This window comes from Petaurus breviceps, unplaced genomic scaffold (assembly GCF_028583685.1).
Source record: "Petaurus breviceps papuanus isolate PSGF00001 unplaced genomic scaffold, PetGlider_PUasm1.0 38, whole genome shotgun sequence".
Classification (NCBI taxonomy): Eukaryota; Metazoa; Chordata; class Mammalia; order Diprotodontia; family Petauridae; genus Petaurus; species Petaurus breviceps.
Window position 1 is genome coordinate 57,573,161 of NW_027186304.1, and position 25,499 is coordinate 57,598,659.

Here is a 25,499-nt window from a genome sequence, read left to right on the forward strand (position 1 = left end):
TTGTTTGTTTTGAATTTGAAGTTTAGAGCATTTTTTTAAAAAAGCAAGTAAATAATTTTAAAAAATTTATGGAAAGAAAAAGACAAGTATCTTTGAAAACCTTATAAATCAAAAGTTACCCTTAGAAAGAAAATCCAAAATTGCAACAAGGAAATAGGTGTATTAAAAACTCATCAAAATGACCAAGGAAGTTTCTCTCATTACAAAATAGGCCACATAGAGTGATATTTGAGCATGATTATTTTATTTATCTTACATAACCAATTAATGTGTAAAATATTTTTTTCATTTGATTTCCATTTTCTTCAAATGTTTTAATCCTGTTATTTTCATACTTTTGTCTGTGAAACAGAATAAGAAGATCATAATCCCTTTTTTATCCTGCCCTCATCAGACCTGATCTGGAGTGTTTTCTTCTATTTGTGTCACCCTAATTTCAGAAGGGTGTTGATAAATTGGAAAGATCCAGAGAAACAGAACTAAGAGCCAGTTTGAAGTTGAAAAGAAGCAAATTTAGGCTTGATGCAAGGATTAAATTCCTAAAAATTGCTCAAAAAATGGAATGGGTTGTCTCAGGAAGTGATAAGTTCCTCATCACTGAATGCCTTGAAGCAAAGGCTGGAAGTCTGTCTGATAGATATTTTGTGAAATAGATTTTTTTCCCAGTATGGTTTGGAATATAAATGATTTATGAACTGCCTTTCAATTTGGAAGTGGTTTTTTTTAGGTTTGTTTGTTTTGTTTTGATTCTGATAAATCAGTATTCTCAGTGCTACCTGTTTCTTATTTAATTCACTGAGAGGTTGTATATGTTTGTGAAGAATCACTTTAGGACACAAATAATGTTCATATTCTTGTACTTAAATGACACTTTGAACAATTTAAGACATATTCATATAATCCACTAAGATCGTTTTGGAAAAATAACTTTATCTTCTATTTTTCTTTCCTCTCAAAGATAACTGACAACAAAAATTAGAGATGACTCCCTTCCAAGTATTTTTTCTTTGATCTACAGTATTGCAGGCCTTCATGCAGCCAGCACAATATCATTTACAAAAAGAATAATATTTTGTCACCCTCTTTAGAGAATCCATTTGTAGTCTGCATTTATAATCCATGTCAATGGCAAAAATTCAGTGGTTAACATGTAAACACTTGCTTTATGGGTCTCTTAATACAGACAATTAAATGATCTGGAACAAAATTATTGTTTATTAGATCTACCAAGTAATTTTGATATTATCTTAAAATATATACTGGTGATGCTTTGATGCAGGAGAATTTTTAAAGTGATATTTTGCTCTACTAAGTCAAGTGCTTTTTATTTTCTTCCCTTACATTTTTTATGATTGTGATAGCTTATGAATCATTTGTATTTCTTATTTTCTATATTATACACCCCTTCCAAGCCCAGGTCATTCTTAGATTCTTTGTGATTTGATCAGCCTAAATAGTGGGATTAGGTCGTTTTTCTAACATTAGTATTTTCAGTGGCTGTGAACAATATGACCTGGAGACTGTACGAGACAATGGATTAAGAAATTGCCATTAAATGATAGGGAATTTATAATCATAGGTGAGGGGCAAAACACTATTACTGGCTATAAGACAATATAATTTAGGGTACAGGGATGCTCTTTAGAAAAGAACCCCATGAAGAAATTTTTGATCAGTATAAATTACAAAGACTTGCCTGTTGACAAAGTTTTGTCACTTTATCAATAGCAAGTTTATACATTAAGGGCACATGGGAAGTACATGAACAGCCACCATAAAAAAGCAAAGTTTTCTGGAGAACCTGGTAAACTTGGGATATTGTCTCTATGTGTTGTCAGGTTTTGTATGAATTGTTATTTTATTCTTTTGTGAAGAGGATCACATACACATGGACATACTTGGATGTTTTGAAAGTAATAGGAAGTCAGAATAAGCTCTGGCTCCTAACTATCTTATTGTTCAAATAATAACCTGTTAAAGGAATCACTTCAAATAAATTGTAAGGAACTCAGGTCAGAGAGCTACCAGAGAAAATAATGACCAATGTGGGTTGGTTCCTGGTTTGCCTTTGTCTTACTGTTTTTTTTTATGTGTTTGTTTTTTGACACCTCTGACTGACATTAACACTTTCATCACAGCCCAATTTATGTTTCTGTCTCCCTCCTATTTTTTCTATCTGTGTCTTTGCACTGGCTGTCTGGAATGCCCTCCCTTCTTAATTCTAACTCACAGGATGCCTCCCTTTATTCAAGATGTGGCACAGGCATCAGCACCTCCTATGTGAAACCTTTCCTAATTTCCATGCCCCTCAACTACTAGGGGACTGTCTCTCCAACTACACTGTACTTAGCTACTTATTCTCTTTGTAGTTTTTATATACTTCTAGATGTATATGATGTCACAAAATTCTTAGTGCAGGTTTAATCTGCCTACCAGGGTTGTTGTGAGGATCAAATGCAATAATAATTGCAAAATATTTAGCATAGTAGTAACACATAGTAAATGCTTTATAAATGTCAATTATGGGGCCGGCTAGGTGGTGCAAGTGAATAGAGAAATTTGGCCTCAGACACTTAACACTTACTAGCCATGTGACCTTGGGCAAGTCATTTAACACCAACTGCCCTGCATTCCCCCCTCCAAAAAGCAAAAAAAAAAACCATAAATATCAACTATCTTCATCATAACAGTCATTACTTTATTTATTGCTATTAAAGATTTAAAACTACACTAAGACTTTTGGGACAATCTGTTCTTGTTTCCCCAATAGCTTTTTGCAAACAATAATTGTTCAGTAATTGTAACTGGCTGGTAGTAGGCATTTAATAAATACTTGTTTATACATTCCAGTACCCAAAAGTGAAATATCAGTGTTAAGAATTAGAGATTAATATTCATTTTACTATACTAGCATAGATTTGGAAGTCAACGATGCTTGACATTTCTGGAAATCTCCATGCCATGTCTTTATCCAGTATGCAATGAAGTACCATGGTAATAATCATCTTTTTACTCTTCTCTTGAGTCTTATGTTTGAATATAAAATTTTCTGTTTAGCTCTGGTCTTTTCATCAGAAATGCTTGAAATACATTCATTAAATGTCCATTTTTTTCCCCTTTGAAAAATTATTTTCACTTTTGCTGGGTAGGTTCTTTTTTGTTTTGTGCCTAGTTCCTTTGCCTTCCAGAATATCATATTCTAAGTCAGGAGTGGGAAATCTATGGCCTCAAGGACACAGATTTCCCACCCCTGTTTTAAGCCCTTTATTCCTTTAATATAGAGGTTGCTAAATCTTGTGTGATGCTGTGTGACTCCATGATATCTGAATCATTTCTTTCTGGCTGTTTTCAGTATCATCTGTTTGATTTGGAAGCTCTGAAATATGGTTATATTTCTGGGAGTTTCCATTTTGGGATTTCTTTTATGAGGTGATCAGGAGATTCTTTCCATTTCTATTTTGCTACCTGATTCTAAAATATCAACATAATTTTTCTTTATAATTTGTTGAACTATGGATTGCTCCATTTTATTCTGATTTTCAGATAATCCAATAATTTTAAATTACCTCTGTTTTCCAAGTGAGTTATTTTTCCAATGAGATGTTTCATATTATCTTCTATTGTTTAATTATTTTGACTATGTTTAGTTGTTTCTTAACATCTCATGGAATCATTAGCTTCTAGTTGCCCAATTCTATTTTTGTTTTCCTTTTGGAGGGCCACTGGGGTTAAGTAACTTGCCCAAGGTTACACGGCTAGTGTTTTTGTGTGGGTGTTAAGTGTCTAAGGCTAGAACCAAACTCTGGTCCTACTGACTCAGGGGCCAGCACATTACTCACTGTGCCACCTAGCTACCCCCCCATTCTAATTTTTAAGGAATTATTTTCCTCAATGAGGTTTTGTACCTCCTTTTCCATTTGACCAAATCTGCTTTTTTAGGAGTTCTTTTCTTTGGTATGTTCATGCCTCTTTTGACAAACTGTTATTTTTTTCTTTTCATAATTTCCTTACATTGCTCTTATTCCTTTATCAAGTTTTTCTCTACTGCTCCTATTTGACTTTTAAAATATTGGTTTGCCCTCTTTTTAGAGTCTCTTTTTTTTAGCTCTTCTAGAAATTCTTGGGCTTCTGTCTAATGTGAATTTTTCTTTGAGGCTTTGCTTGTAGATGTCATAGACTGAGTCTGTGTTTTGAGCTTACCTTGTGTCACCATAGTACCTTATAATGATCATGTTAATTTTGGGGGTTATTGTTTTCTCATTTTTCCAGCCTATTTCTTGACTTTGAATATTATTTTGGAGTTGAGCTCTGCTTATTTCTGGAGAGTGGTCCCTATTTTAGGTTTGGTTTGGTTTTGTTACTGCCAGGTTTTTTTCCTAGCTGGTTCAAGGTGTCTGTAAGTTTTCAGGTATTCCAAGGTGGTATGAATGGAGAGAGGTTTGGCCACTGCTCCATTGGTATACATTCTGGTACTGACCCAGGAAAGACCCCTGCTCCCTTGCTACAATAAGGTCTAGTGCTCCTCTCTCCATGCTGGAGCTGTGTCAAATAATTAGGGCCCCTGATATCTCTCTACTTCAGAACTGACCTAGAACTGGATGATGGGCAATGTTGCCAAGTGGTATCCTGCACCCAGGGCTTATAGAGGCATCCCCTGTGATCTTTCTGATCAGTTTTCTAATTTCCTTACTATCTCTGGGTGGTAAGAACTTCTGGAAATTTTGCTGTTGCTGTTATTCCTGCTGTCTCTACCTCAGCCTCCAATGCCCCAAACTGTTTATGTTCGTAATTAACTGCGCTCTGGGCCAAATTCCACTTCAGCATCAAAGACTCTCTTTCCAACCTCCTGAGTTTTCTTGTGCAGGAAAACATATCTCACCCTGGCCTTTTCTTGGCTATGCTGCTCTGCTCCAGAATTTGATTTGATGAATTGTTTTAAAGTTGTTTGGAAGGGAAGGTTGGGAGAGTTTAAAGGAAATGCTTCTTCTAAATTGTCATCTTGGCTCCTCTCCTGGATGCTACATCTGAAGCGAAAACTAAAATGATTTCTAAATCAATGGAAACTGGTATTCTCTTCTTCTTTGTAGTTGTATGATTGTGAAGATTTTGTTTGCTCTAGAAAAATGGTCTGCAAAATCCTGTGCTTCTTATCTTCTTGAATTTTCAAGGATATCTTCAATCTATATGTGTCCACTATTCTTCCATTTATTGCATATGACTATATAAACACTATTTTCTCAGAGGAATCAAAATCACAGGTAGATCAGATGTAAAAAAAAAGATCTATCTGCTTTATCTAAAGAGACTGAAGCACATTAACAATAATGATTTATATGTAAGAAGTAGCATAAAGAAAGATAATTATGATGGGCTATCAAATGATTGCAAAGAAAAATGAACTTTTTGACTTTGAACATTATTTTGGAGTTGAGCTCTGCTCTCTCCTGGGAATTTGTCCCTAGCTTCAGTTTTGTTTTGTTTCCAAACTTTTTTCCTAGTTGGTTCAGGGGACCTACAAGTTTTCTGTTCTTCCAAGGTGGTATGACTACAAATAGATGCAGTTAAAGTGAGATAACGAGATAAACATCCCAAGTGGTACCCATATGGTATCCCACGTAATACTGCTAAGAGAACTAATAGGAAAGCTCTAGCCTTTTGGATGTTCCACCTGAATGGACAAGTAACATGAAATTAGAAGGCATGAATGTGTTGCTTTCTACACATTTGGAGAATGATACTCATCAAGAAGATCACATACTGATCGAAGTAATGTAATATTTCTTTGCTTCATGACAAACAAACCAAAAAAAAAATTAAAAAACACTTTTCCCTTGAAAGCAAGGTATTATACAAGAGGCTGAAACTACCCCCAATGTCCTTATATTTCACTTCCAGTACAACATTAATCAACCTTTTCTCACCCAATCACTTTAACATTTTGCTCCTTGGACATGGAACTTTTTTTTCTTCATTTGTTTATTCTTTCTTTTGATTCATTAGAAATACTTAGCCTACCTCTGTTGCAGATACGTCTTATCTTTTTAATTAAAGGGGATGTAATGGGTGGGTATTAAAGTAAAATTAGAAAAGATGTGTGGAGAAACTAGTTGGTGAAATATCTAGTCTCTGTCCCCTCCTCCCATACTTCATTGTGCTTTGTAGTTCATAAGATTGTGATAGGATGCTCTATAACAAAATCTCAAAGTTGATAGAATCCTAAGGATCCCTTTAGTCAAAACTCTACTAAAATAAATAATTGTTTTCTTTAGTAAGTTATCATCCAGTCTTTTATTGAAGATACCCTGTGCATAGGGACTCCATTACCTCAAAGGCAACCCCATTCCGCTTTTAAACATCTCTAATTTTTAGAAATGTTTTCCTATATTCAATCCTAAAGTAGTTTGTTCATTTGTTTATTTGTTGTTTGTTTTTGCAACTTACAACCATTACTTCTACCCTCTGAAACGAGAAAGAACAAGTGGAATTGCCTACCCATGGGACAACCCCTCAATACTGAAGAGAGTTATTATGTTCATTCAAATCTTCTTTTTTAAAATGTAGCACCCATAAATAACCATAAAGCTTCAAATATCCCAAGAAAGTACAATCTGATTACCTTTTTCCTAGTCCTGGAGAGAGGTGGACAAACATGGAAAGAACACTGGTTCTGAACTTCAATTTTCTTGTTTAAAAAGGAGAGGATCAGATCAGATAACCTCTGAAATGTCATTTAATTCTAGATCTGTGATCCTACCATATTATATTCCACCTGAGGTATTGCTTCATATTAGGAATATCATATGATGTATAAGTTTGGTTTATTTTTAAGTATAATTTAACATCCGTTGTGAGGTCCAGTGTGCCTAAAATCAAAAAGGTCTGTTAATGAGATGCTTAGAAAACTACAATTTCCTAAATTAGAACTAGAATTTCCTTAAAAAAATGAGACCTATAAGTATAATTCAGAGCAAAGAAAGCAGGTCACCTAAGACTAAGTAGCTCTGCCCACAGTTTAAGTTTCTTCTGTGAATGTAAGTTGCTCATCACTGCCTCTTGATTGGGAATTGAAGGGATTGCTTTTGACCAACTGTCATGACTTCAACTCCCTAGTAATCAGAGTAATCCCTTTTAATCAGAGTCTAGGAGGAGTCCACAGGGCAGTGTCATGTTGGGTGGACCCTCATATTTAAATTCCCCTGATGAATTAGGTACAAGAGAAAAGGCAGAAACCTAATATGGGTTGGTGAACTACTAAGTCTTGTTGTGAGGACATGTCCTATTTAGATAGGAGTCTTGGATCAGGCAGTGGGGTCAACTAAGACCAAAGAATATCAGCAGAAACAAAGGAAAGAAATCAATGGGTGTAGAACTGTAGGGGCAGATCTTCTATAAATATTCACAATGTTTATAGTCTCTCACCTCATAAGCTCTTTCCCTATTTATCCAAGCAATTTGGTAAAACTGAAGCATGAGAGGTAGGATGAGAGGGATAAGTGTAGCTCAGAAGCATTTGCTAATTCCTATTACCTCCTCACACAATAAGGGTGAGTATACTTAGGCTTGGATTATATGTCCTGGTTCATGGATACTTCTCCCGTCTTCATATCTTCAAGAAAGGGACTGGCCCTTTGTCATTCCATGCCTGAGGTGGGAAATCACCCACCACCTGTGAGGAGAGATAGACATAAAGGAATGCACAAGGATGAGAATGGTTGTGGTGGTGAGATATGCAGGGTTTTTTTTGGGGGAGGGGAGTATTAGAATACCCACTTCCACATCTACCATCCTGGAAATACCCAATAACATAAATAACATCTATAAAAAAAAGATAAAATAGAAAATTATAACTCTCTTTACATTACAGCAAAACTCCTTATGTGGAGAGAGGAAAAGGGTACTTAATATGCTAGACTGTGCTTCTTTAATCTTGCAACCTGCCTTCTAACCTCACAATTTAACTTAAATCACCCTCTCCAAAATTACCATTGCTAAGTCTCTTAGCTTTTTCTCATACCTCTTTCCTTTTTCTTGTTTCTCTACAGTGTTTTATATTGTTGACCAACCTTTCCTCTTGGATCTGGTCTTCCCTCTGCTTACACTGCACAATTTCTTACTCCTTCTTCTGCTACCTCTGATCATTCCAGAATTTTCTTTGTTGAAACATCATCCTAACCATGGTTGTCTCCCAAAATTGTGTCCTTGACCTTGTCTTTTCTTTATATACGAGTTCTTAACATTTGAGATCAAGAACACCTTTGACAGTCTGGAGAAATCCATGAACCTCTTTTCAGAATAATGTTTTTAAATTAATGAAATATATAGGATTACAAATGAAACCAAAAGTTAGGAGAAATCAACATATTCATATATAAAGTATATAAAACTATATCTGTGTTTATATATATATATATATATATGTATGAATGATTTATAATTTTTCATTCAAGTTTATGGATTCCTGGTTCAAAATCATAGCACTCTACCTTCCTTCTTGATCTTATTAATTCTCAAGTTAATTAATCATCTTTTTGCAGATTATTTTCATATGTATATACCTAGACCTAATTTCTATCCTGAAATCTTTCAATTGTATATTAGACATCTTATAAATTAGCTATTATTATATAATTCTATGTCCTATAGGCAACTCAAAAAAATCCAAATTAGAAATTGTTATTGTCCCCCTAAAACTAAAATTTAAGCTCTTTGAGGACAGAAATAATTTCCATTTTCCCTCTAAATCTCCTGCATTAGTAAGCATTTAATACTTGTTAAATGAGATTTGATTGGAACAGAAACTACTATAAGATTCTACTGTCATTATTTTTCCCATTCCTCACCCTAGTGTACTATGTTCTACACCTGTCCTCTCTCATCAATTGAATTTTTCTTCCTTTGAACCTGGTCAAAAAATTGTAAGTTGTGATTCTGCCAAAACTACATTAAGAGGATAATAAAGACACTGAAGTTAATTTGAAAGGATTTCCTTCAAAGAGTCAACACATTTCTCTAGTACAAGGACTGGACCTGTGATTTTCTTGGAACAAGGAATTTTTGTGATGAAACTCCCCCTACCAATGCAATTCAGGCTTTTCTCTTCAACTCACTGTCTTAGAGAGTTGCCTAGATCACAGAGATGCAAAATGAACTGGCCAGGGTCGAATAACCAGGATGAAAGTAATGTGTTACAGGTGGAACTTTTGCCCAGATCTTCCTGGCCTCAAGGCCAGCTCACTAACCACAATGCCTGCTAGACTGCTGCTCTATATTTTTTGTTCATGGTTATTGCCTTGCAATGCAACTTTTTTGGTCTCCTCTCCACCCTCACTCCCTAGAATGCTTAGTGTTACACTTTTGCATGAGCTAGAGATTAGTTTAGAAAGGTGAAAGGATGTCTGCTGATGCTAATGGATTTGTTGCCCATTACCATTTGGCAATGGGTCAGAAAAAGAGGATTTTCTTTAGTTGACTATAGGTTGGGATTCAGAGAGAGCCACAGTGGAGTCTGTTCTACTTGGTGCAGTCCATAAATGATATCTCTGGGATCAAGACCAGATTGTGGCTTTGCCCTATCTCATAGTGTATTGAATCCCCAGAGCATTTTCAAAATTACAAATGAGAAAGCTTAGATAATGGTAGGTCAAATGACATAACCTGACTCAAAAAGTAGATTCATGGCAGAGTCAGAAATATCATCCCTGACCCTGAATTGTCCAATCCTTTGCTCAATCTGCTTTAAATTCAAAGTCTTTCAAAAGACATATTTTTTTCTTTCTTCCAAAGTCCTCCACGAAGCAAAATTGTCAGTCCTGTTGCCTATGATCCTTTGGATTTTAGTCTTCGACTCTGGTATAATAAACATTCCATTAAAGCAGTATTTTTTAATTGATCCTATCTATTGCAAAATGATATTTGAAGCTTTATCCTTTTCCAAGTGGCTCAGAGCCAGTACAAAGGGTTGATATATAAAACTTTGATAATGGATAAATTTAGAGAAAATCAAGTATTAACCTTTCATCTATGCATTTAACAAGTGAAGCTTTTCACCCTGCTTTGATAGTTTGGTTGTGGCTCAAAAGACAAGATAATTCCACCTATCAGTAAGCACACGGAAGCTTGCTTTTTCTCTTTTTAAAAAAGATTTAACTCACTTTGGAATTAGAAGAAATGGCACTTATAGCAAACATGGAAAGATATTTCATAGATCACTGGAGTTTATACTCTATTTAGAATACATTGTATCCTGGGAAATTCTGTCCTTGAAACTTATCCTTCCTTTTTTACCTTTACCTTTGTTTGAACTTCAAACTACTGTATTTTAATTCAGATTCTCTCATTTTCGATGAATACTGTAATGATGTCACCTAAAAGCCCTAAGCTATAATATTCACTTTAATGTAAAATGATTCCCAGATCTTGCCCATGGAATCCAAATTTGAGAAATAAAAAAGCCTTTTTTATTAGGAATATATAGGTGTTTTTCTTTTCTTTTCTTTCCTTTTTTAAACCATTATTCAGAAGAAATACTAGAGTTCAAGAAACACATTTGAGGGAATAATAGTTCCTGAAAATACAAATAGGATCACAGTTTATTCATCTAATATGATGATTCTACACATGTATAAGAATGTTGAAAATCACTGAACCTTAGCGTTTGAGCAGCAGCACATTAACCAAATATATATTTAACCATTTGGATGAAAAATTTCTAAAACATCACAATTTCCTACCTTCTTAACCAGAATATATTTATCACTACTCCAAGAATCCATGATAGATGGTTTCATAAGTTTCTATGACCAAAAATCAGATGAGTTAGCCTGGAATTCAGATAACCTAACCTGTTATAGATCACAATTTCAAGTCTTTCAAGCTTAGTATGAATAGTCTGTGAGAGTTAACATTCTTTTTGTGTAGCTTAGATAATTCAAAGGCATTTCTACAAAACAATTTAACATGTACGACTTAAGCTCAAGATTACATTAAGTTCAAGGTTACATTAGGAACATTAATTGCTTTATTGTGTTTTTCTCAGTGAGTTCTCCTGAGGTTATTTGGCTTCCATATCTAGGTTTATTCATTCTAGGCACTAAACATACACCTTTTAATATGCTTAAAATTTTGTTTGTATTTCTTGTTTCCATTACCTTCCTTTCTTTCAGGCTTCACACTGGTACTTTTTTTTGTTGTTGTTTTTTGTTTTGTTTTTGGAGGGGGAAAGGCAGAGTAATTGTGGTTAAGTGACTTGCCCAAGGTCACACCTAGTAAATGTCAAGCATCTGAGGCTAGATTTTAACTCAGGTCCTCCTGATTCCAGGGCCTTTGCCCTATTCACTGAGCCACCAAGCTGCCCCTACATTTTTGTTGATGTCAATGTGGCAATTCCCTTCTGCTCCCACTGCTTTTCTAATTTGTCACAAACTAGGAAAAATATAATTAAGGCTCTTAAGAATATATGTAAAATAAGAGAAAATAGGCTTCAGATTACACAACCACAGAATAAAGTAGAAGGGACTTTAGGAGTCATTGGGTCCATTTTCCTCATTTTATAGATGGGGAAACTGATGGCTCAATAAACAAATATATTATTTCTCTAATATCTGTAAATTTCTTCAATCAGTAGCCCATTATTTTTCTTTTATATATCCAAGAATACAGAGACTTAAAAAAATTGGGCATAGATTATACAATATTCTTTGTCTATAGATTTATACCATATCTTTACAAATCACTATATTGTGTTGTATATTTATCTTCTAAGACATCAGGTCAAAGGAAGATGACAAGAGTATTATTTTAGCTCTCAACAGAGATATAAAGGTTACCTCAAGATTTAACAATAAAAATAACTAATGTCTATATAGAATTTTACAGTGAAAAACGTACTTTGATATCTCTCTGATAAATGCAGCCTTTTCATCTCTACAGATCTTAATCAATGCCTTGCAATTTGTGAAGTTTCTGCCTGTGTTTTTTTCATATATCCTCAATAAATTATCTGCCTAAAGAACTGTCTTGTTTAGGTCTTTTTTCATTTTCCTTTTGTAGTACCAAGGAAGAAGTCAGGGTTTTACCATACCCTCTCCCTGTTTTTCTATAATGCATTTCCTCTATAATAACCCTTTTTTTTTCATGTAGACCATTATTGAAAATTTGCTTTAGTCAACATGTATCCGTTGTCCATTTCTCCCAAAATTTTGGAAATAGTCACTCACAACTTTGATTCTTAAGATTAGTTTATGGGTTCCTATGATTGCCAACTGTGAACTCTTTCCCAATGTGGCATATGAGAAAGGTGGAACAAATGATGGTTTTTTCTTAATTTGTTTATTTTAATAAAGTATATTTACCAGGTAAGTAATTACTATAGTCCTGAATTATTATACTCTAACCTTTTATCTTTCAAATTAATATGAATAAAGGTCAGGAATTATACCATCTATGAAATGAATATATCCTTATACTTTCAGAAAAAAATAGTATGATAACTCACAACTTTTACTGTATTATTAATAACTTTTGTTTTTATACATTACCTTCTTACATGCCCTCCTCCACCTCCACACCCACCATGGAAAATTAATTAACCATAGTCATCTTACAAACTGATTCTGACAACATATGCCCCATAGCCTCCTTCCTCTCTCTATAAGGCAGAAATGGGTTTTCTTATCTGTTCTCTGCTGATGAAATTGGGAATTACTGTTAATCAAAGTTCCTAATACCTTTAGTGTCACTTTTATTTATATAAAGCATAGGGTTACTGGGGCCAAACTGACAGGACCTTTCTTAGTCTCTCTATTTTTACCAGCTGCAGTAGATAGCAGCTATCAGGGAATTTTCTGGAGCAATAGTATCAAGTTATACATAAGGATCCTAGCAATGATAAATAGACTTAGAAAACCAAATATTAACTGTATCTGTATTTAATTGCATTTTAATTTATTTTGTTAACTATTTTCCAATTATGTTCTTATTTGGCATGGGGTAGCACTTGTAATTGGGAATGTTTAATACCTTTTCTCTAGAACAACAACCACAACTGGGGTCTGTGGTCTCTTGAAGGCTAGGCTGCAGTTATCTTGACTCAGTTATGCCATCTATAGATAGCATTTCATGTTTCTTCTCATAAAAGTTATTAGGGGAACTTGACCTAATGTCCATGAATGCTTTTTAAATGATTTTAGTATATATTTTAATATATTTATTTCCTAATTTGTGTGTTTTGAAACATTATTTTGAGAAAGGGTGGATAGGATTCACTATACTACCAAAGAAGGCCATGATACAGTTTAGGAACCTCTCTTCTGGGAATTTTATGTATGTATTATCCAATCAAAGCATAGTTCTGACTCCCAATTAGGAAAACTCCCCTCCCTCAACCCTTTCTTGTCACATTTCACAGCAAGTTACTGACAAAGGATTGTTATATAAATAATATTAGAAATTTAGCAGATAGTTTAAAAAAATTTCTCATACTGTTCATTTTTGGATGTCACACTGCCCTTCTATATGTTGTCTTTCCAAGCTCAAAGGATGTTGGAAGGTAAACTATACATATGTAAGTAATACAGAATGTCACTATTCTAATAGATAGAAGTCTATTATGATTATATATATGTATATATATATATTATCATTGACTAGCTCCCATTTTTATTGAAATCAGTTAAATTTCTTAACTGAGGCATCACAGTAGTGTGTAAGTAACCCTGATTTCCTAAGGAAATTTAAACAAGAGACTGAATATTCTGGTGGTCCATATAAAGAGAGAAAAATTTCAGGCGTAGGCCAGATAATGAACTTTGTCTTTATCTGAACATCTACTTTATCTGAACAATGAACTAGACAAATTTGGAAAGGCTCATCACCAGATATTTAGAAAACAGATGACTTATATTTTTATTAAATTGATAAGTAACTCATTAATTTCTCCACTTACTTGAGAAGCAAGTTCAGTAAACATTAGTAAGAGAGACTATCCCCTTTACAAGATTAGATTAAATAGATTACTAAATAGATAATAGTTCTGTTAAGTGTTAAAATAAATATGTAGCACTTAATTTGCAAAACACTTTGGTGCTTCCCATTTTCCCTACACAAAATATTCTTTTGTTGACCAATTATATTATTCTCTGCTTATTCTAACTCATAGAAAAATGCCTAACTCAGGTCAAAACTGTATTTGGGAAGAAATTGCCTTGTGTCCAGAAATCCTTGCAAAATCAGGTAGCAACATCAATTCTTTTCTTTTAGAGAGAGGGAGAGCTGTCTTCTACTAATTATCAATGAACTAATCATATGGTATAAAACTAGCTAGGGAAACATTTGCTTAGTGATACATTCTGAAAATTTGAGTTCTGCTTAGAGCTTTGAAATTTGGAGTACTTAGCGATTGTTTTTTTTTTCTTTTCTGTAGAGATTTTAAGGCTGTTTTCCCATCACCATTTTTTTTCCATAGAAGTGACAGTTCAAAAAGAATCATTAAAAATTTTGATTACGCTGTCTGTTCAAGCTGTCATTAGACTTAAGCAGCTTAATGAAAATAACTCATTTAGTGTTATTGAAAACTACAGAGATTAGGATAATAACAAATTACTGTTTTCTTCGAGTTCATATATCAAATACAGGAGAGATTGAAAAAAAAATCAGTAAGTAAATCTGTCCAAAGTGTAGTTATAGTCAATGCTTTGGTCACAATTTTTACTTCACATTTATGTTTTATTATATACTCTTTCTGCCCTGGCCCACCTACCATAGAAAGCCATCCCCTATGCTAAAGCTTAAAAAAAGAAAAAAAATTTAGAAAAGTCAGCCAATGTAACAGCATATTATATAGTATCACAAATTTCCATAACCTTTGTCTTCCATTTCAGCCAAAAAGGGTTGTTAATTTCATTAACTTTTCCCTATATTCCAATTTAGTTATAATAATTACATAACAATTCAATTTAGTTTTGTTTTTCTTTTTACATTGCTATATTCACTATATTCAATAAAATATTATTTTATTGTTTTTGCTGATTTTGTACTCTATCAGTTCATATAACTCATTTTTAAAAAGTTTATAAATATCATTTGTAATGGTATAATAAAGTAATCTTATGTTACATTCATGTAAGCCAATTGTTTGGCACTTATTTTGTTTCCAGTTCTTTACTACCATAAAAATGCTATGAATATTTACATTTATAGTATTTTTATTTTTGTCTAAGACCTCATTGGAGATTTATTCTTAGCAGTGATATCTCTTGTCCAAGTATATGACTATTTTAGTAATTTTTAAAGCATAATACCAAATTGTTCTACAGAATTTTTTTGACTATTTCACAGCTTTGCCAACAGTATATTTGTGTTTCTGTCTTCCTGACATCTCTGTTATTGACTTTAAATGTTTGCTGAGTACAATGTAAAACTCAGAGTTACTTTAATTTTCATTTCTCTTATGAATAATTTGGATATTTTTTGTTAATATTTTAAATCTCATCTTATAAAAAATTGTTCATCACTTTTGGTTATTTACACATTATGGATAAGCTACAATTTGCATATCTTTGTCAATTATTTTTAACGAAGTGTGTAGTTATACCAGCATGGGCAAATTACTTTTCATTTCTGAGCCTTACTTTCCTCTTTTGTAAGATGGGGATAATAATAATTGTGATACTTAACCCCATAGAATTCAGAGCCTTCTCAAGTGAGATAAAATTCTAAGTAAATCGCAGTTGTTGCTGCTGTTGCTGGTATCAAAACAAAACAAAAAACATTCAATTCAGAGACAGAAGACCTAGCAAGAAACTTTACTTTGCTACTGATTATTTGGGAAAGTCCTTTAAACTCATCTCAAGCATTAATACATTAGAAGGCCTTTCTATCCACATCAATGCTGTTGACATCCTCTCTCAGGTGACCTTTCAACTATTATTTATTTATCTCATTAGTTTTGGTTTGTATTTGTTACCTCCCCAACTTATTTGAATGTAAAATTCTTGAAGGCAGACTATATATTTTTTCTTTGCATACCAAGACTTCAACATGGTGCCTGAAATATGTTTAAAAAATCCTTGTTGATTTGGGCTTCAAAATGATTCATCTCTAAGCTGTATTTCCAGCATTTATGACTTTGAACCTGTCACATATATGTGATATTGTTATAAAGTATGGAGTCTGATTACACTTAGTTCATATGTGAAAGAGAATCTCATTACTTTATCTTCATACCACATAAATGCACATCATTATTTAACCATGAATGGGTAAGTATTTACATAAGCAGACTTTAACATTTATAAAATCGCCATTTGAAGCCATTATTTGACAGAGAACATTTTGACTTGGAAGTCAAAGAAACAATGGAAAACGTTTTTTAAGAAAGACTCTGTTTGAGAATGTAAATTGAAAGGGAAATACTATAATTTTCAAAACAATTCATAATTTATAAAATCAAAATAAAATATTATTTGAAAATAATATATATTTTTTAAAATTTTTCTTTGAATTTTTAAAGTGAGATATTTGTTAGCTTATGTCTACTTCATTTTTTTTCCTTTCAATAGACTTTTTTTCTTTTTTTCTTTTCTTTTTTGGAGAGGGGGAGGCAGGGCAATTAGGATTTAGTGATTTGCCTAAGGTCACACGGTTAATAAGTGTTAAGTGTCTAAAACTGGATTTGAACTCAGGTCCTCCTGAATCCAGGACCAGCGCTCTATTCACTGTGCCAACTAGCTGCTGTAACTTTTGTTTTAATGTAGGCAAGTGAGGTGTCAGCCTATTTCTCCCATTTTCCAATCTTAAAATACAAATTATATTGTAATGTGAGCCATAGCTTACCGTAATGAAATATTTTCATATCTACATTCTCAGCAATGGGCTATAATGCATTTAAATGATCTTTTCTTTATAAGGGATTTATAAAAGGATTTTTTAAATTTAAAAACATCTGCCTATTTTAAACCATGAGACCATTGAAAATAGCAACAACTTATTGCAGAGCTAAACATTTCATACAACTTATGCCTAATAAGTAGCTGAGGAGAGGGCTTTGAGGAGAGCACAAAAGAGTAAAGTGAATAAGTTATTTTCTTCTGGTACAAAAAAAGTACATATTGAGACATTTGCAATATTTACAAAAAGAACCTACTTAATTTTCTTTTGTTTGTGTAGAAGAGAAATAAGTGTTCTGAGTACAGAAAAACTGAAAAGATAGACAAAAGCTTTCTATTTAATAATGTACGGCAGCTGAATCAAGAGGAATGATTGGTTGTGGATGAAACAGGGAGAGCCAATTGCTTAGATAAGGAGCTTAGTGGTACCTTGGTGAAGATTTTGTCCTAAAATCGAAGATAAACATGTCCTAAAAATGAAGATAAATAAATAGAGGGCTTTTGATGACATTAAAGCTCAGATGAATTGATCAAAATAAAGAAAAATGTTCATGAGAAAGTATATTCTGGATTTGGTTTCTTTATCTAACAGCCCTACCATTTCATCTTTTAAAGTTGCTTACATTTAGCTTTCTAATAAGAAATGTATTTCTAATGAATAAAATGTATCCTGCTCCAATGTATCATTGTGATTTGGAGGTGATCCTCACTTCTAGAAGACTATGTCAGCTGAGAACAAACTGCAAACTATTTGACCATTCATACAAAACTAATTCACTCCTCCCCCCTGCCCCCCACCCTGGAAAGGATTTAAATATAGACCCAGTAATAAATTGTGTGTCTATTTTCTGAGTACAAGCCAGGTTAACTTGGGAAAGGATTATCTCAAGGCTGAGTTCTGGGTGATAAATGAATTAATCATCAAAACTCTTAAAGATTATCTACAATTTATAGAGGTTTTGCCATGACAGAGGGAGAACCAACATAAAATTACCCAAGTTGAATCATTAAACTATGGGAAAGAGTGTGAAATTCAGATTCATCATTTGTAAAATGACCTGCGGTTAGAATTGATATAATCCAATTTGCTGACTTGGAGTTGATCAAGAATCTGATATGCTAAGGGGCAAGAAAGGGAGGAGGGAATAATGAGAATAGCTTTTCTGGAATGGCAAATTTCTGATGAGAAGTCATTGACTAGCCAAGGTAGATGCAGATTTTTGAGGGAGATTGAAGCTGAAATTTTATCTTGTAGACAGTGGTGAGTTAATATAAGTTCTTGTGAAGAAAAGCAACCTAATAAAATGAGGTCAAGCATCCACACTGTGAAATAAATTGATTGTAGGTGAAAGAAAATAACTTCAGCGTCTTAAAAATGTATACATTTAAACAAAGAAAAGTAAGAAAAAATATTTAAATACAATTGGAGACATTTCCTAAAAGGATCACTTTTAGATAATGTAAGGACTGAATCTTTAAAACAGTTTTCTAAATAGTATCAAATAAAACATCTGCCACCATACTGCCATCTGTTAATTTATTCATTCATGTGACAAATGTTTAGTTAGTGACTATTCCAGATAGACCTTATCAGTAGAAATGATAATTTTCCTTTTAAAATTTAAGTAAATAATTAAGAGTGCAGTAATCATTCTGATTGGGATTAAAATTTCATAGAGAACAGAATAAAAACTCTTTAACTTTCATGTAGTCTATAATATATCGCTACCCCTAAGTTGAGTCAAAGTATATAAATTTAAGGGTAAAACAAAAAAAAAAATCTCAACAAAAACCAGGACTGATTTTTATGGCTAAGCATGTCTGGACATTTCAGAAAAATGTGTTTATTTTGAATCTCACACTTTGTTTTGTCTTTGAGCTTTTGGTCAACTTGATTTGATTGACTGGGGGCAGAGAATGAGAGGAGATGGGAAATGAATTAGGATCTGTTTAATATAGAACAGAGAATAGAATGGATTTGGACTATGAGAAAACATTCATTTGCCTCAGGGAGGGGCAGCAGTTGTTGAATCTTGGCATTGCTGCTAGACTTTCCTTAAGTCCTAGGACAGGTCAAATGCCTTCTTAGCCCTCCTATTTGGTAAAATCAGTCTGAGTCAATGCTCCAAGTAATGCCTAATTTATTAGAACTTGAAGAAATAATTTGATTTTCTCATATTTTCAGGTACAAATGATATTATTAAAATAAAGATCTGGCATTTATATAGTTCTTTTGCAAAGTGCCTCAAATGTACTACAATATTTGATACTCACATAAATCTGTAAAATAGGTGCTATTGAGGTAGCAAGGTAGAGCAGGGAATAGAGCACCAGCCCTGGAATCAAGAGGACCTAAGTTCAAAACCAACCTCAGACACAATACTTACTAGCCCTGTGACCTTAGGAAAATCACTTAATCCCAATTGCCCTGCCTTCCCCCTCCAAAAAGAAAAAAAAAATGCTATTGTTATTTCCATTTTATAGATTAAGGAAATGGAGTCTCAGAAAAGCTAAGGAACTTGCTTTGGGTCAGATTTCCCTGGACTACAGGTTGTTCTATTTACTTCTCCTTGTAGCTGTCATCACAGGTAGGATGTAGTGATATTAAATTAACATGTAGAATGCTCCACCCTTTGACCTCAAGCAATCCTACAAAATAAAATTTAACCTTCAACTTAATTTCTCATACCCCACTACCTGAATATCTTTTTTTCCAGTTGCATATAAAAAGTATTTTTAACATGTCTTTTTAAAACTTTGAGTTGCAAATTCTCTCCTTTCTTTCCTCACCACCTACCCTCATTGAGAAGGCAAGCAATTCAATATAGGTTATACATGTGTATTTATTACAAATACTTGCATAATAGTCATGTTGTGAAAGACTAACTATATTTCCTTCATCCTATCCCATTAACCACTTTTCTTCTTTGACCCTGTTCCTTTTCAAAAGATTTTTTTTCCTTCTGATTATCCCCTCCACCAATCCACCCTCCCTTCTATCATTCCCCCTTCCCTAATCACCTTCACCTTTCTTTCCTGTAGGGTAAGATACCCAAATAGTGTGTATGTTATTCCATCCTTAAGCCAAATCTGATGCAGTAAGGTTCATTCATTCCCTTTCATCTTCCCCTCTTGCCCTCCATTATGAAACACTTTTCTTGCCTCTTTTGTGTGAGATAATTTATCCCATTCTCTCTCTCCCTTTCTCCTTCTCCCAATATATTCCTCTCTTACCCATTAATTCTATTTTTACATATCATCCCTTCATATTCTAGATGTGGGAGCTTTGACTTTGTTGTCTCCTTCTGCTTGTATGTTTTGATCTTCTTTGTCACCAAAGTATAATTCCATAGTTAGAAGTTTTGTGGGGGGTTTTTTTGATGCTGTTTGCTTATCTTTGTAGCCAAATACTTGACTTTCTATCTCTTTGTCAAGGTGGGATTCTACTTCCAGTGGGCCTGGGGTTGTGTGGGTGTACTGTCCCAGGCTTCAGGGCGTTTGTATAGCTATTTTCAGAGATATTTTTAGGGACCTGTAATACTATTTTCCTATAAGGAATGATAAAAGGGAATACTTATAAGAATTCATTCAGATTAGACTGAGTAGAAACAGGAGGTCAAGGGCAGAGCCAAGATGAGGAGTGAAAGCAGAAACTCACCTGAATTCAACCATAAATTCCTTCAATTTTCTCTAAAAAAATGAATCTGAAAAATTTTAATGTGGCAGAATCCATTACAAGACAGAGTGTGGCAAGTTTCCAGCCCAGGAAAACACAGAAAATTCATGGGTAAGATTTGTCGTGCCAGGCAGGTGAAGCACAGAATACAGTGCATGCAGTACATGGGCTGCACTAGCATAGACCCAGCCATAATAGCCAGAGTGAGCACAGGTGAACTGATTCACTCACCACAGGTGCTATTCCCAAACCTCTAACCACAGTACAGGAATCTGTCTTAGCTGGGTTAAGAGACAATCACGGGGCCTGTGGCAATGACAATAGCTACTCCTGGGGCTATCAGCCCACAGTCAATATTTTTAAAAGTTAAAAACCTACCTGAACTTCTGGGAGTCAAGATTGTGAATAAACCATAGGTGCCCTCACCTCCACCTAGCTGACCTTGAAAAACCCAGAGTATATTGCTCAAGGGTAAAATCCTGAAATAGTGGAACCAACAGGAGGCTTGGGCGATCTACAAGAAGGGTGTGGCTGTGACTGTGTTGTGGTTGTAGGGGACCAGTGCAGCACAGGAGGTGTCCCAGTGTGAGATCCTGGACTGCTGGCAGGTGGAGACAGCAACGACCAGCACCAGAACACCAGGTGTGCCTTCGCACAATCAGGGGAATTGGCAGATAACAGTGTGACACTGACCAAGAGCATATGAAACTGCCGGAGCGCTAGCCCAGAAATGAGTAGGCAAAAACCTGAAGCAACCAGACTACCCCTCCCCTATAAATCACACTGTGAACTTCAGCGCAACCCCAGGGAAATGCAAAAAGTTCTGACCTTGGCCTTGGTCTAGGCACTCCCCAGCCAGCTCCAACTCAGCACCAGGTGAGTTGCAGCAGTATATAGCTTTAACCAACAGAAACAGAGGCCACAGCACACAACATCAATAGTCAACTCCCAACTCCCAACACAAGAAGAGTCAGACCTCTCTGTGCCCCAGAAGCAGAGATCCACTTTAAAAGCTAGAGAATAAGCAATCACAAGGGGCAAAAAATAAATTGGAAAAACAAAGACTATAGAAGACTATTATGGTGAGTGAAGAGAACCAAATTCAGAAGAGGACAGCATTGACCCTATCCCCATATCTGAAACCTCAAAAGGGAATATGAACTACACTCAAGTCCAAAAAAGCATTTTTGGAAGAACTCAAGAAGGATTTTAAAAGCCAAATTAGAAAGGTAGAAGATAAATTGACCAATTGTTTTAAAAACATAATTGGCAAAATGGGAAAAAAAAATCACTGAAGAAAGCAACTCCTTTAAAAATACAATTAGCAAAATGGAAACATAGATACAAAAACTAAATACAATTAGCCAAATGGAAACATAGATACAAAAACTAACTGAGGGAAACAATTTATTAAAAATTAAATTTAGACAAGTTGAAACTAATGATTCTATAAAGCATCAAGCATCAGTCAAACAAAATCTAAAGAATGAAAAAATGGAAGAAAATGTAAAATATCTTTTTGGAAAAACAACTAACCTGGAAAATAGATCCAGGACAGAGAGTCTAAGAAGTATTGGTCTACTAGAAAGCCATGATGAAAAAAAGAGCCTGAACACTATCTTCCAACAAATCATCAAAGAAAACTGCCCTGACATCCTAGAACCACAGGGTAAAATAATCATTGAAAGAATCCACTTATCACCTCCTGAAAGAGATCCCAAATCGAAAACTCCATGGAATAGTGTAGCCAAATTCCAGAATTATCAGTCATGAAGAAAATACCACAAACAGCCAAAAAGAAAAAAATTCAGCTATTGTGGAACTACAGTAAGGATCACCTAGGACCTTCTAGCTTCTACATTATAAGATTGTAACAATTGTAATATGATATATCATAAGGCAAAAGTTTGGACTACAAGCAAGGATCAACTACCCAGCAAAAATTGAACATAATCTTTCAGGCAAGGACATGGTCATTCAATGAAATGAGGGACTTCTAGACCTTCAAGATGAAAAAGCCAGACCTCAATTGAAAATTTTATCTTTAAATTCAAGACTCAATAAAGGCATATGAAGGTAAACAAGGAAAAATCAGCAAACACACACATACACTCACACAACCATAACTTATTATTTAATAAGAGCAAATGGCTTACATCCCTATATGGGAGGATTACAACTATTAATCTTGAGAATTGTATAATTTTCATGACATTTAAGAGGGTTATATATTGATAGAGGTTGTGAGTATAAATTAACTTTGTTAATTGTGTGATGATAAAAAAAATAATTAAGGGGTATAATGGCAAGCAAAGAAGTACTTAATGCCTTGTTTCAGCTATTTATTTAACACCTTGTTGCAGTTCAAGTTTCTTTTAAGCCTTGCCCAGGATTATATCAAGTCTTTGTCAAGAAACAGAACTTGTGAACCCCACAACTTGTGAATCCTAGAACTTGTGTTCTAGGATAAATGGCTTAGCTATAGCAGATTTTAAACTGTTTTATAAAGCAGCAGTCATCAAAATTGCTTAGTACTGAATGATAAGTAGAGTCGTGCATCAGTGGAATAGATTAGGTGCATAAGAAACAGAAGTCAATGACTATAGTAATCTACTGTTTGACAAACCCAAAGACCCCAAGTTCTGGGATTAGAACCTACTATTTCACAAAAACTGTTGGGACAACCAGAAAATAGCAAGGCAGAAACTGGGCATAGGCCAATATCTTATACCATATACCAAAATAAAGTCAAAATGGGCTCATGTTTTAGATATAAAGGCTGACAATATTAGCAATCTGGGAAAGCAAGAAATAGTTTACTGTCAGATTTATGGAGAAGGGAAGAATTTATGACCACACAAGAGGTAAAGAGAATTACAAATGCTAAAAAGGATTATTTGGATTACATTAAATTGAAAAGGTTTTATACAAACAAAGCCAATGTAACCAAGATTAGAAGGGAAGTGGATAATTAGGAAAGAGTTTTTACAGCCAATTTCTCTGATAAAGGTCTCATTTCTAAAATATATGAATGTAATGGGAATGGGAATGGGAAGATTCTTCCTCCCCCTTAATAACCCTAGGGGAATTTGAAGATCTTCCCTGCTTTGAAAATAAACTCTGCCCTCTAACAGACTGAATATAATCATGTGGAGACTGTGGTGGGAAGAGTTCGCAAAAGGAGGGAGCAGAGTCCATGGGAAGTTGGGAGTCAGAGCCAGAGAGACAGTGTGAGAGAGAGGATTCTCAGGGAAAGATATAGATAGACTCATGAGTAAAAGTTGTTGTTTTTTTAATTTTTGCTATGTTCTGGGACAGCTAGACTTGTGTTGGTTTTTGGGAAGGGTAAAGGAAGTGTGGTTCTCTTCTACATTGTCATGTATTAACTTCTATGTTGCTATGATGGATTCAAGTTTGTGGTGTTATAATTTGGTTTTCTGTTGTATGAATAAATGTTTCACTTCTGTCTTCTTTATGGAGAATCTGCTATATATTGTTATTGAGCACCATGCAGGAATGCTTATAGTCATGGTCATTGCTATAAATATTGCATTGGCTCTACAACAGAGAAATGAGTCAAATTTATAAGAATACAAGTCATTCCCCAATTGATAAATGGTCAAAGAATATGAACAGGCAGTTTTTGGAGGAAGAAATTTAAAATGTCTATAATCATGTTTAAAAATGCTCTAAATCACTCTTGATGAGAGAAATGCAAATCAAAACAACTCTTAGGCACCATATCTCACTGGTCACATTTACTAACATGACAAAACAGAAAAAATCATCAATGCTGGAGAAGATATGAGAAAATTGAAAATCTAATGCATTTTAAGTGGAGTTGTGATCTGATCCAACCATTCTGGTGAGCAATTTGGAACCATGACCAAAGGCCTATAAAAATGTATATACTTTTTGACCCAGAAATACCACTTTGTAAAAGGCAAGTATGAGCAGCTTTCCAAAGGACTGATGTTATGAACAGCTTCGAGATTCTGATTACACAGTATAGTGAGCTCCCTATTTATTCAGTAACAAACTAAAACAAAACATTCACAGAAATCAAAGAACAGCACTCACAGTGTTATGACATAACTTATGGCCACACGGTTTTTACCAAAGTGGTCACATAGTTTTAAGCAAAAGATAACATTCATTTAGCATCTCAATCATTTAGTAAGTCTGTAATTCAATCATCCTAAAGGAGGATTGTCTTGTTAATGGACACAAAGTACAATGGTCAATGTTCTCAACCCCTAGGTCACATTTTCAATCTCTTCAACAAAAAGTCTTCTCTCTTCTTAACTGGAGATTAGTTTCCAATGATTCTTAATTCAATCATACTGAAAAGGTACAGGATACAGAGTACAGAGTTCTTCACCCCTAGGCCACAGTAAATCATTATCTCAGTTTGCATTAAATACCCAAGGAGATGTCTTTTCATCTTGAGTCAAGGCAGGCTCTCAGCTTCCATGGTTCTTCCATGCTTCCAGCTCCTGCCCAAATCTATACAACTGTCACCTGAGTTCAAAGTTAGGCAGCTCTCAGTTCCTTGTCCAGCTCCTTGTGCATTTCCTGTGGCATATTGAAGCTCACAGTGTCTAGTCCACCTCAAGTCCTTCACAGTTTCTGTTCCTAGGAAGACAAAGCTTAACAAAACCACAATAACATTCGTGAAAATTGTCGGCACCATCATCAATTCACTTCCCACCTGTGAAATCAACAGAACCACAAACAAGGTCTGATCAATCAACACCAATGATCAGTATAGTCCCAGGACCTCTGAAAACATCAGTAAGACTCTCCTCCAGGATTTCTGTAAACATACAAAAGATCATCCTCTTTGAGAGCTTCTGAACCAGCAGTAAGGTCCCAGGGCTTCTGTAACAACAGCAACATCCTCTATCCATTTCCTACTTTGTTTTATTTTTTCCTACCAT

The 25,499-nt window shown here is 34.5% G+C and overlaps 1 protein-coding gene across 1 annotated transcript in view; it reads left to right on the plus strand.

Annotated features, from left to right (window-relative positions):
• LOC138170531 (gamma-1-syntrophin-like) overlaps nt 1-25,499 on the plus strand; it is a 704,758-nt gene that overhangs the window by 347,191 nt on the left and 332,068 nt on the right. The gene's annotated exons all lie outside the window — the stretch shown is intronic.